Here is a 14,816-nt window from a genome sequence, read left to right on the forward strand (position 1 = left end):
AGATAGAGATTCTTATATTCCTTCTAATATTCACTCTTTAATAAATTAACTTTTTACTTCTAAAAGATATTTTAGAGGTAAGGATGAGTCTGAAATGATTCACGGTCAATAAAGCATATGGTGAATGAACAGAGAGGAAATAATCCAATTGACTTGAGAGTGTATGTTTTATGATAACAGAATAATTCATATCCATAGCAACGCAAACATCACAAACAAAAAGACGTAGTTGGCGATTTGCTGTTCCATTAACACATGCATGTCTGAAAACAATTTTTTTTTATTGTTCTGTTAATCAAAAAACATTTTTATGATATTAAAAAACATATTTGTCATTACAAATTACAAGCCAAAATCTATGTTCTTTTAGAACACTGGCCCCTGTTCAGTTCTTTTGAATTGTTGTGAATAAAAAAAAAAAAACTGCACATTTAATATGTGTTATATAACAAGAGTGCACTTGTGTAACATATTTTAGCAAAGACATATTTACAAAAGTGAAACACAAGTGTGCAAAAGGTATGTACAGACTAAAAACACAGAAAAGAAGGTGCGGCAGCTTGCAATAGGCTACAGGATAATTTGTGCATGAAAAATGATCTTTGTATGATAACATGAAGGTAATGCAGGGGTCAAGTCGAGCTGGAAAGCACTATTATTTTCCTGCACTATTTTGTTTTTGCACTAAGTTCCCTCTGGACAGAGAACAGAAAAACTTCAGTAAACACTACTGCTGCTGGTGCGAGGAGATGGAGCACAGTCTGGTTAGAGGGATAGTGAGAACCTCTAGTAATGGGCAGCAACACTTCCTACAATACACTAAATGTAAGACTGTCAGCGATCCTGCTTTGTTGTCAACCGTGTTATAAATATTATCGTTAATATCTATTATTACATATGGCTCTTAAATTTCTGTGTGGCTTGCTCTGGGGTAATTAATCTCCCCTCAGCAGAAATAGGACGAATGCATCTTAAATGGGTGAGACTCTGTGACAGAGGAGGATTCTCAGGCCCAAAGACAACCATTCTTCCTTTCATTGGTTTTAATTTGCTTTCATTAACCAAAGTGTATATTTTATATAAATATAAATACAGTGTGTGCGTGTGTGTACATATATATAAACACAATATTAATTGTGAGGGAGGGTGGAAGTCTTGGTGAGTTCCCACACTTTTTTTTTGCAGGACTTGACCCCTGAGGTAATGTTCTAATCCTATTGATAACAACATACAAATAGTACTAAATACAGAACAGCTTCCAAGTGTAGCATCCAAAAAACTAATTTTAAAAAACATACAAATGCACACTCACAAAAAAAACCTTAGCAAGTGATTTATAGTTAAAGCACCGTATATTCACAGAGTAAACTGCCCAGTAGGGTTGCCACCTTTTCCTAAAAAAAATACCGGCCATGGGTGAGGGCGGAGCAAAAAAAGGGTGGAGCCAAAAAGAGGCAGATTCACTCAATGAATACTGCAATTTGAGACGCGAAACACACACACACATATATACTGTATATATATATATATATATATATATATATACACACATACATACAGAAACAAAACATTATATATATATATTTATATATATAGTTAGGAAATTAAAATGAAATGATCTGCTATATTGCAAGAAAAATGTTAAAAATGAAAACTATATTAGATTCATAAATACTTACAATTGCCAATGGCAAAATATAAGAGACATTTTGTCACATAATTGGCATTTGCTTTCCCTTGATGATAAAATTGTAGAAAAAGTTGGAAGTAAACCCTTATTGGCTGCAAAGAAATCTCCTAACTTAAAAGATAAGTTAGTCAAAAGTAGATTTGTAAGGTCAGAACCAGAAAAATGTTGGTTGAATAGACACCAACAAGTTAAGGGTAATTTTCCATGTGGACATTGCGTATACTGTCCCTATATGCTAAAATATAAATCATTTTCAGCGAATACTGGGAAATATTTTGACATTAGATGCTTCTCTAACTGTAACACCATTGGTGTAGTATATCTTCTGTGTTGCTCCTGTCCCCTGTTCTATGTAGGTAAAACCAAACGCATGTTCAAGGACAGGATACAGGAGCACCGGGATGATATCCTCTATGAAAGGGATACTAGTGTAGCACGACATTTTAGAGATGTCCACAATAGTAATACTTCCTCCTTAAAGTTTGTAGCAATTGATGATGGGATAATGAATGGTAGAGGAGGGGACAATAATGCGTGTCTCCTCAAGAAAGAAGCAAGATGGACATATGTGCTTCAAACAGTGTCCCCCCTTGGTCTAAATGAGAGAATTGAATATGGATCTTTCTTAAGTTAAAATAGTTTCTCTAGCTAATGTAGGTGTTTACACTATATAGTTTAATATATCACTAGCTTCTACACAATCTATCAGGATCGTATATCGTGTATATATAGAAAAATGAAAGATGTACAATTTTGTCTATGAGCAGCATCTCAGTTATTCCAATGAGATTTAGGCATTATATGTTGTAACAATAGTAACCTTTGATTAAAGGAAAATTACGTATAATCCGTTACTTCTAAATCAGCACCCCGAATAGTCTATCATTAAATTAAATCTAAACCTATTGTCTAGATACAGCAGAATTCAATCAGTCTCTTATGTGTCATTTTGACATGATTTGTTGTGGCTCTGCACACTTCGGTTTCTTTTTAAATGCCGTGATTTTTAATTTCCTTTACAAACTTGCTTCTAATAATGCTTAACCGCCATTGATAAAATACTCTTTCTTATGTTAGATAAGTCTTTGAATAGCAAAAATTCAACTTGCTGTAATAAAGAAAAGTAAAATAAAGGTGTTACGCATTCAACAAAGATGATTGGCCAGTATAGACACACCTTTCTACATCGGCAGGTGAGCAATCAATATAAGCAGCAAGCCCTATCCCAGATTGATAGTCCTGACGAGGCCCTGACCGCACAGCATTGTGGGGCGAAACGCACGTCGACCTAATCACTCTGAATGAGCAGCATAGGTATAGCACCTGTAAAGTTTGGCGGGTACATATTCTAACAAGACGGAAAAGTCTTGGCGGAGGCGTAAGAAAATTTGATTTTCCCAGAAAAGGGAGTTTCAAGTCTGACCTGGGTTCTTTCGAGCAAAGATACAGACTGCACCAGTTGGGATTGACAGGACGTCGGAGGAGGAGTCCTGGTCCACTTACCTGAAAGCCTCTTGAAAGTGCCTAAACATACCCGGATCACGCTGCAATAAACAAGGTCGTATGCATTTGTTACAATTTATGAGCCGCTCATGGAAAACGAGCTGTAATTATCTGAGATGAGTGATATCTGGCTAACTGATGTTTAGAGGACGTCTTTACCTCGGTATCGTCAGTTTTTTTCATTAGCGCTTAATGCCACTTCTGTGACTTTGAGACTTTAAGGAATCACACAACATCTAGTCTTTATCATCAGAACTTTGATTCAAGATGTTCCATTATATCTGTTCTTTTGGTCACCATTTTGTTTGGCATTTTCAGTGTACTATTGATTATCCATGTATTTTTTGAGCTTTACAGCTCCAGTAATATCTATCCGTATTTTGTATGAGTATACATATATTAGGTAGTCTATCCACTGCAGTGGTGCTCATTATATTTGATAGCAGTTGCATGCATGCTTTGTTTTGTTACAATAATAGGAATAAAAGTCATGTTTCTGTGTCTGGATACAAATGTTTCAGCCTTTAATCTACATATTAGATCAATCAGGAGTATATTATTGCTGAGTGCTGTGTTCCCCTACTTTACACATAGTATACTCATATAGCTCTGCTATGTATAAATATTTTTCTCTTTAAAAATATTCTGAATCTATATAATTTTTTGGGGTTTGCACCAGGCCTATGTTCAGCTAAATCAAAAGATGGTCTGTGATACAATCACTAGAGGGCGCTATTAGTAAAGTACAATGTAGGATGTACCCAAACTTAAAATACCTATTACAGCAGTGGTTCTCAACCAAAGTGATCTCAAGGCCCGTTAAATTTTAGCTAGACATGTCCAGGGCCCGGTAGTTTTATATATATATATATATATATATATATATATATATATATATATATATATATATATATAAATAAGTGAGCAGCAGGGGTGGGCTGATCAGCAAGGCAAATAGGACCTGGGCCGAGGGACCAGCAAGTAGGGGGGCCCACAAATGGCATCTCCACTGATCCTGGTGCATTCCTTAAGCTGGAGTTTTCAGTTGCCCTATCAGTAACTAAGCAAATAAGTCTGGGTTTAGTGGGGGCCCTGGCGGGGGTCTGTCGCTGTGAGGGTCATGGAGTGTGGGGTCTGGCCCTGGAGGTTGGGTGCCCTTTCTCTGGACCTTAATGTTGGGGGTCCTGGCTCTGGAGGTTGAGGGGCCTGTTGGGGGCAGGGCAGGGAGGCTACCATGTTCATTTGCATAAAATGTAATACATTTCGGTCAGTGTGAGAAAGTGTTCCTGGGGCCTTGATTGGTCTCAGTCTTCCCCTGGTGTGCAGTGGGGTAAGAGTGTGCAGTGGGGGCATGACAGGTCGGGGCCCACCAGCAGGGCTATCACGGCCCGGTACTGGGCCACGGCCCAGCTGTTGAGAAACCAGGTATTACAGAATATAGTGATAAATGATCACCAAATATTCAAATATAGAACCCAAGATTAATATGGATTAATCAATCCTGTTGAGCAATAATCAGTGATATATTACTTATACATATCTAATTAAGTATATGTGTATATAAGTGAATATCCCTAAAAATATAAAATGATAATAAAGCAGCACCTCTCAACACAAAAATCATATATGTATTGTGTATTAAACTAAGAGAGAAACATATGTGTAAAAACACAAAGAGAGGGCGCTATTGAGTCTAATAACATCCGTGAGTGTGATACAAAAAAGAAAACTAAAATCAATATATACAAACAATACTGACAACTAAGTGCTAATATAAGGCAAAAATTTAAATAATAATATTGGAAAGCGAACCCTCATTGATAAATATATTGGCAAAGTAAGAAAGTTCATATAATCACAAATAGTCAATTGGGTCAACAGGAGTCCACAAAATATTCGAACAGGTTAGTTCGGTTTCCAAATCGCCACAATGATGATCCTCACTTCCGATGTAGAACCAATGATACTTTGGCTGAGCACACCAGTGTGCTTGTGGACACGATCTGGTTATCTGAGCCAACCAGCTTGCTCTTGTATATATTGATTTTAGTTTTCTTTTTTGTATCACACTCACTGATGTTATTAGACTCAATAGCGCCCTCTCTTTGTGTTTTTACACATATGTTTCTCTCTATGTTCAGCTAACACTGGCTAGGTATTATAATAATATTTTTCTATTTAATAAACACCAGTAATAAGGTGTTTTAGAAAAACATAGTATCTCTCCCTACCTTTATTCTTTAACCTCATATATATATATATATATATATATACACACAGTATATATATATATTTATATATATATATACACAGTATATATACAGTATATATATATATACACACATACATACATATTGTTTGTTTAACCACATTAAACTTTCCTTCAAAGTCAAACACTGTCTCTATAGCATTCATACAGTAACAAAACATTATATATATATATATATATATATATATATATATATATATATATATATATATATATATATATATATATATATATATATGCAAAATACTGAGCTACTTTGACCTCATTTTTATTGATATGGTAACCATAGAACAAAAACAGAGGTATCTTTATAACCCATTGACTATTTAAGCACAGCGATACACAAACCCTCCTAGCAGTTTAAACGTATTAGCATAAGAACCCAAAATATGTTGCAAAAAGATTAACATAAAAGAAACTGCGTAAAGACGTTTCTGATAGTTAACCCTTTGGTTAAAACAAATATACATATAAACACTCATATTCTGGTTAATACATTTAACTGTGCCATCATAAATTAAAGGAGATAGTGCTACTGAGAACAAACCTATTGTCACTCACAGCCAGGAAGGAAACGACAGATTACGTACTCTGCTATGCAAAACTGTTTTACATTATCACTTGTCATACTCAGGGAATTGTGGCATCTACAACGTAAATCTGACATACATTATTTACTCATATATAATTACATTACATGGTCTTCTTATCCCGGCTCTCTTCCCCTTGCCCCTGTACTCCTTTAATTTGCATCCTCCGCTCGTTTGGATCTCCTGGTCACAACCAGGTTCCCTACGCACAGCGCCGGCATTTGCTTTTGCTCCTTAAGCCAAAACTGACAACTATTTTGCTCAACCTTGTGAACTTCCGGTATTACCCCAAATCGCGATTGTATTACTCCAAATCCTGTGTTTTCATTGACATCGGGCAGCCTCAGGCAGATGCAAAAGAAAAAAAAAAACAGCTTTGGCATTACCGGTATTTTACCAATTCCGGCACCGGCTTCTAATCTCTGATTACTGGCGGTGCCGGTAAAATACCGGCTGGATGGCAACCCTACTGTCCAGAACTCTCATTAAGGGCCAATATTCAAAAGCTTGCCAGCATGGAGAGAAGTCATGCTAAATATTTGAGAGGGGTCGCTCTTTCACATCAAGAATCCGTCATAGTGAGAAAAATGTCGTTCAAATTCAAATTTGTGAGTCTAACATTTTTTAGGCCACCTCTCCATGCTGACTAGATGTCTTATATCATCTCACCTGAGCAGAGAGCTTTTGAAGATCAGGCCCTAAGGGAATGATGATCTAAACCTCTCCAATCTGACGAGATGATCTAATAGTACCGCAAGGTCCTGCAAAGTCTTTTAAAAAGTAAATTATTTTCTTGAGAGTTGTTTATCTCTCTATGCATAGTTCTGGATGTGAAGGAGAAACACCTACAAAATAATGCTCAAAAATAGCCCCCAAAGATTTGCCGAGATTTGGATCCATGCTGGCGAGTTTTTGATCATTAGGCCATAAGTGTGTTTGATACTATATTTATAAACTGTTCTGCCCTCCTGTTATTTGTTTGTATGTTTTTCCAGTGTTTTGTTCTACCAGAGTCACAACTTGGTACAGTAGCAGAAGTTATTCTAAAGTGATTCTACGTTTGGAGATTACACTGTTATGATCCAATCATTGCTGTGTTGCCGCGGCTCCCGGATTTTTTTCTGTCTTCGCCGTATCATGTTGCCTAGTAACGTGACGTGGCCTTCCTGTGTTACGCCCCCCACACGTCACAGCCCTTTACATCTCGGACGGGACTTCTCTCTGGTGCTTGTTTGTCTGATTTCGCTTCCTTCTTCCTGGCTCCTATACTGACCACGAGTGCCTTATCCTTAAACCTGCTTAAAGCAACTTTTGACCATTGCCTGCCTGACTACTCTGCTGCTGAATCCTTAAACCTGCTTAAAGGGATATTTGACCATTGCCTGCCTGACTACTCTATTGCCAAATCCTTAAACCTGCTTAAAGGGACATTGACCATTGTTTAGCCTGACCACTCTATTGCAAAATCCTTAAACCTGCTAAAAGGGACATTGACCATTGCTTTGCCTGACCACTCAATTGCCAAATAGAACTCTCTTCCCTCAACAACAAACTCTTTGTGCCAGTGACTTATCACCTAGGAGATTGCAAGCTTTATACTCAAGACCTCATTGATTCCGGTGCTGGAGGTGTGTTCATAGATTCTACCTTTGTAAACACACACATGATACTTCTACAATCAAAAGGGTACTCTGTCAAGGACTCCACTGTCAGCAGTGATCTGCTGGGTTCTGGACTCATTCAGTTTTCCAGTCATTACAATTTTCCGTTGGAGTTTTCCATTCTGAAACAATCAGTTTTGATGTCATTCCGACTCGTTAATTTCCCATAATATTGGGCCTCCCCTGGCTCCAGTTACACAACCCTACATTTTCTTAGGCACAAGACGAACTCACTTCTTGAGGTTCTTCATGTTTGATCAACTGTTTACATAGTCCAGTCAAACGTCCTCTCACCATAGCACTTGCCACGGAAACCCCTAGTTCCTTAACCACTTCCTACCTGGACATTCTTGATGTTTTTTCCAAAAAAGAGGTGGAACTCCTCCCTCCACATCGTCCCTTCGATTGTCCCATAGACTTGCTCCCTAGAGCTCCTTTAACCCGTGGCAAGACATCCTCTTTCCAGACACGAAAACCTAGCCCTAAAAGAGTATATCAAGGATAACCTGGCTAGAGGTTTTATAAGACCTTTTCCTTCACCTGTGGGACTGGCTTCTTTTTTTCAGGAAAAAAAGGACGGAGGCCTTCAACCCTGTATAAACTTTAGAGGTCTAAATAAGATCACTGTAAAGAACTGTTACCCATTACAACTAATTCCTGAATTGTTCACTTATCTGCAAGTATCCACTATATTTACCAAATTAGATCTTTGAGGCGCATACAACCTTATCCGAATGCATAAGGGAGATGAATGGAAAACAGCTTTTAATACCCGCTTTGGGCATTACCAATGTCTAGTCATGCCTTTTGGGATCTGCAATGCCCCTGCAGTGTTCCAACACTTTGTGAATGAGATTTTCCGGGATTATTTGAATATCTTCGTTATCATCTACCTTTACGATATCCTCATCTTTTCACGAAACTACCAAGATCATGTATCCCATGTCAGGAAACTACTTCAATGTCTTAGAGATAATCATCTTTTTGCCAAGATGGAAAAATGTTCCTTTCACCAGGACTCTGTCTTAGATATTACATATCCTAGGAAGGGAACAAACTTTGAAATGGATCCAACTAAATGTACTGCCATTATCGAATGGACTAGACCTGACTAACTTAAGGCTCTCCAACATTACCTGGGCTTTGCCAGTTACTACAGAAAGTTTTTCAAAGGTTTTGCCACCATTACGGCACCCCTTACTTTCCTGACTAAAAATGGGCAAAACTGCAAAGAGTGGTCCTCAGATGCTATTCAGGCTTTTGATTCTCTAAAAAAGGCTTTTGCTTCTGCACCCATTCTTCGTCATCCTAATCCTGAATACCAGTTTATCCTGAATACGTTGAGCAGTCCTTTCTCAACGTATTTCTGAGTCTGGCAAGATTTATCCTGTTGATTTCTTCTCCAAGAAGTTCACTTCTTCTGAATTAAATTATGATGTGGGCAACAAGGAGTTGTTGCCATTAAAATTGCCTTAGAGGAATGGAGACATTGGTTAGAGGGTACCACTCAACCCTTCTCGATCCTTACTGATCATAAGAATCTACTTTACCTCCAGACAGCCAAACGCTTAAATTTCCAGCACGCTCGATGGTCCTTGTATTTCGCTCGGTTCCAGTATGTTTTATCCTACATTCCCGGCACAAAGAATATCAAGGTTGATGCTTTGTCAAGACAGCTCCAATTCTCCAGAATCTGGCAATATTCTCCATCCTCATGAGATCATAGCTCAACTATCAGCCTCTACCTTACAAGAATCACAAGCTGCACAAAAGGACCTTCCTTCCACTTGCAAACCCCTTCTGGTCTACTTTTTGTTCCTGAGCACCTCCACTCTAAATTGTTACAATGGACTCATGACAATCCCCTTTCCGGACATCCTGATGTCAGCAATACTATTTGGAACCTTAAGCAAATTGTCTGGTGGCCCTCTTTATCTCATCAAAGATTATGTTTCTGCTTGCACTGTATGTGCATCCAGCAAGATACCATGTCATTTACCTTCTGGCTTACTCCAACCTCTACCTATTCCTCATCAGCCTTGGACTCATTTGTCCATGGATTTCATTACTGATCTCCCTCACTCAGCAGGAAACAATACTGTTTAGGTTATAGTCAACAGATTCACTAAATGAGCCCATTTTGTTCCATTGTCTGGCTTACCCTCTGCTAAAACCCTTTCTGGACTTTTTATTCAGCATGTAGTGAGATTGCATGGTTTTCCACTTGATATCATCTCTGATAGAGGGGTTCAGTTTATTTCACAGTTTTGGAAATCTCTTTGTAAACAATTTGGTACTTCTATCTCATTGTCTACATCTCATCAACCACAGTCCAATGGCCAAACCGAGAGGGTCAACCAGTGCTTGGAAACATATCTCAGGCATTATGTGGATCTTCACCACTCTAACTGGACCCACTACTTGCCTCTTGCTGAATTGGCTCACAATGCCTGATACAATACTTCTCTTAAGACCTCACCCTTTAAAGCGGATTTCAACCTAGAACATTTCCTCTTTTTACCTCATCTACAGAAATTCCCGCTGCTGATCTCTCTGTCCGCAGAGTTTGTCGTCATTGGTGAAAGATTTGCATTCTCCTCTCCAAAGTTTCTAAGCAATATAAATTCTATGCTGATCGCAAACAGAAGAAGGCCCCCAAGTATCGTCCTGGAGACAAGGTTTGGGTTTCTACACGCCACAACCTACATTATACCTATGTACCCTTAATCTGCTGCCCCTAACATCGCCGACACCTATATTATATTTATTAACCCCTAATCTGCCCCCCCTAACGTCGCCGCTACCTAACTACACTTATTAACCCCTAATCTGCCGACCGGACCTCGCCGCTACTCTAATAAAGTTATTAACCCCTAAACCGCCGCACTCCCGCCTCGCAAACCCTATAATAAATAGTATTAACCCCTAATCTGCCCTCCCTAACATCGCTGCCACCTAACTTCAAGTATTAACCCCTAATCTGCCGACTAGACTTCGCCGCTACTCTAATAAATGTATTAACCCCTAAAGCTAAGTCTAACCCTAACACCCCCCTAAGTTAAATATAATTTTAATCTAATAAATAAATTAAATCTTATTAACCAAAGTATTCCTATTTAAAACTAAATACTTACCTGTAAAATAAACCCTAATATAGCTACAATATAACAAATAATTGTAGCTATTGTAGCTATTTTAGGATTTATATTTATTTTACAGGCAACTTTGTATTTATTTTAACTAGGTACAATAGCTATTAAATAGTAAATAACTATTTAATAGCTATTGTACCTAGTTAAAATAACTACACATTTACATGTAAAATAAATCCTAACCTAAGTTACAAATACACCTAACACCACACTATCAATAAATTAATTAAATAAATTAACTACAATTATCTAAAATAAAATACAGTTAAATAAACTAAACTATATTACAAAAAACAAACACTAAATTACAAAAATAAAAAATATTACAAGAAGTTGAAGCTAACTACACCTAATCTAAGCCCCCTAATAAAATAAAAAAGCCCCCCAAAATAATAAAATTCCCTATCCTAAACTAAATTACAAAGTAATCAGCTCTTTTACCAGCCCTTAAAAGGGCTTTTTGCAGGGCATTGCCCCAAAGTAATCAGCTCTTTTACCTGTAAAAAAAAGAAATACAATACCCCCCCAACATTACAACCCACCACCCACTCCCCTACTCTAAAACCCATCTGATCCCCCCTTAAAAAACCTAACACTACCCCATTGAAGATCACCCTACCTTGAGCCGTGTTCACCCAGCCGGGCACCGATGGGGCAGAAGAGGACATCCGGACCGGCAGAAGTCTTCATCCTATCCAGGCAGAAGAGGACATCCAGACCGGCAGACATCTTCATCCAGGCGGCATCTTCTATCTTCATCCTTCCGGAGCGGAGCCATCTTCTATCCAGCCGACACGGAGCCATCCTCTTCAATCGAAGTCCTAACGAAGAATGAAGGTTCCTTTAACTGACGTCATCAAAGATGGCGTCCCTCGAATTCCCGATTGGCTGATAGGATTCTATCAGCCAATAGGAATTAAGGTAGGAAAAATCCGATTGGTTGATTTAATCAGCCAATCGGATTGAAGTTCAATCCGATTGGCTGATTGGATCAGCCAATAGAATTTGAGGTCAATTCTATTGGCTGATCCAATCAGCCAATCGGATTGAACGTCAATCCGATTGGCTAATTAAATCAACCAATTGGATTTTTCCTACCTTAATTCCAATTGGCTGATAGAATCCTATCAGCCAATCGGAATGCGAGGGACGCCATCTTGGATGACGTCATTTAAAGGAACCTTCATTCTTCGTTAGGACTTCGATTGAAGAGGATGGCTCCGCGTCGGCTGGATAGAAGATGGCTCCGCTCCGGAAGGATGAAGATAGAAGATGCCGCCTGGATGAAGATGTCTGCCGGTCTGGATGTCCTCTTCTGCCCAGATAGGATGAAGACTTCTGCCGGTCCGGATGTCCTCTTCTGCCCCATCGGTGCCTGGCTGGGTGAACACGGCTCAAGGTAGGGTGATCTTCAATGGGGTAGTGTTAGGTTTTTTTAAGGGGGGATCAGGTGGGTTTTAGAGTAGGGGTGTGTGGGTGGTGTGTTGTAATGTTGGGGGGTATTGTATTTATTTTTTTTACAGGTAAAAGAGCTGATTACTTTGGGGCAATGCTCCGCAAAAAGCCCTTTTAAGGGCTGGTAAAAGAGCTGATTACTTTGTAATTTAGTTTAGGATAGGGAATTTTATTATTTTGGGGGGCTTTTTTATTTTATTAGGGGGCTTAGATTAGGTGTAATTAGATTCAACTTCTTGTAATATTTTTTTATTTTTTTGTAATTTAGTGTTTGTTTTTTTTTGTAATATAGTTTAGTTTATTTAATTGTATTTTATTTTAGATAATTGTAGTTAATTTATTTAATTAATTTATTGTTAGTGTAGTGTTAGGTGTATTTGTAACTTAGGTTAGGATTTATTTTACAGGTAATTTCTTTTACAAAATATGCCGAGTCCACGGGTTTCATCCTTACTTGTGGGATATTATCCTCCTGCTAACAGGAAGTGGTAAAGAGCACCACAGCAGAACTGTTTCATAGCTCCTCCCCTAACTCCTCCCCTCAGTCATTCTCTTTGCCTATACTAGTAATAGGAAGGGTAAAGTGATAGTGGTGACAAAATAATAGTTTTAATTTCTCCAATCAAGATATTTTTTATTTTAAATGTTACCGGTGAGTACTATTTTAATCAGGGAGGATATGGAAGAAGATTTCTCCCTGAAATCGATGATCTTAGCAGCAGTTACTAGGGTCAGTTATGGTTCCCACAAATCTGAAGGTAATATGAAGTAAACTTTTCAGTGTGGAGGACAGTCTCATGCATTAAGCAGCATTTGAGGTATGTGTCAGCCTAATTTTTCTGAGGAAACCTTGTATATCAGAATTGGCTGTATTTAGTTCCTTATAAGGAACAGGGTAAGCAGTAGTCCTAATTGTAAAGGGGAGTTACTGTCTTACTGGGTGTTTTTTTCTTTATTGCAATATAATTGACACTGGGACCTTTTATTCATAAACTTATATGACACAAAAGTAAAATAAATTTATTTATATATTTATTTCATTTTAAAACTGTTTGGGGACCACTTGGCTGTTTATAACTGCTTCCCATGTGCTATTTGAATTTCTAAGTGCGACGTCAATTGTGGGCGGGGCCTGTTTTTGCACCTCAGTTGCGCAGTTTACTCTGAAGGAGACAGCAGACATTAGCTCCAGTTGTGCCCTATCTGATGTTTCTCTGATTCCCAAAAGAATTTCGGAAATTGTTAGAAAGGAATGGGATAGACCAGATATACCGTTCTCTCCCCCTCCCAATTTTAAGAAAATGTTTCCCATATCAGATACCATTAAGGACTCTTGGCAAATGGTCCCTAAGGTGGAGGGAACAATATCTACTCTAGCTAAGTGTACAACTATACCTATTGAAGATAGTTGTGCTTTCAAAGACCCTATGGATAAAAAATTAGATGGTCTTCTAAAGAAATTATTTATTCACCATGGTTTCTTGTTACAACCTGCTGCCTGCATTATTCCAGTAACTATGGCGGCAGCTTTTTGGTTTGACGCCCTTGAAGAGTCTCTGAAGTAGAGATGCCCCTAGACAACATTTTAGACAGAATTAAAGCTCTCAAATTAGCTAATTCTTTTATCATTGATGCTGTTTTTCAGATTACTAAATTAGCAGCAAAAAATGCAGGTTTTGCAAATATTGGCGCGTAGAGGGCTATGGTTAAAATCATGGTCTGCTGATGTATCATCAAAGTTTAAACTGTTAAAAATTCCTTTCAAGGGTAAGACTCTGTTTGGCCCTGAATTGAAAGAAATCATTGTGGTCATTACTGGAGGTAAAGGCCATGCCCTACCTCAAGATAAACCTCTTAGGATGGGTAAACAAAATAATTTTCGTTCCTTTAAAAATTTCAGAGGAGTACCCTCTGCATCCTCTTCTACCAATAAGCAGGAAGGAAATTTTGCTCAATCAAAGTCTGTCTGGAGACCTAATCAGACCTGGAATAAGAGTAAACAAACCAAAAAGCCAGCTGCTGTTACCAAGACAGCATGAAGGGGCAGCCCCCGATCCGGGACTGGATCTAATAGGGGGCAGACTTTCTCTCTTTGCTCAGGCTTGGGCAAGGGATGTGCAGGACCCCTGGGCATTAGAAATTGTGACCCAGGGGTATCAACTGGAATTCAAAAATTTTCCTCCAAGAGGGAAATTTCATCTTTCACGTTTGTCTGTAGACCAGACAAAAAGAGAGGCGTTCTTACATTGTGTAAAAGACGTCTAGTCCATGGGAGTAATTTGTCCAGTTCCAAAACTGGAACAGGGACAGGGGTTTTACTCAAACCTTTTCGTGGTTCCAAAAAAAAGAGGGAACTTTCAGACCTATTTTGGATTTAAAGTTCCTGAACAAATTTCTCAGGATCCCATCGTTCAAGATGGAGACTATTCAAACAATCTTACCAATGATCCAGGAGGGTCAATACATGACCACCGTGGACCTGAAGGATGTGTACAG

The sequence above is a fragment of the Bombina bombina genome, chromosome 5, assembly GCF_027579735.1.
Source record: "Bombina bombina isolate aBomBom1 chromosome 5, aBomBom1.pri, whole genome shotgun sequence".
NCBI lineage: Eukaryota > Metazoa > Chordata > Amphibia > Anura > Bombinatoridae > Bombina > Bombina bombina.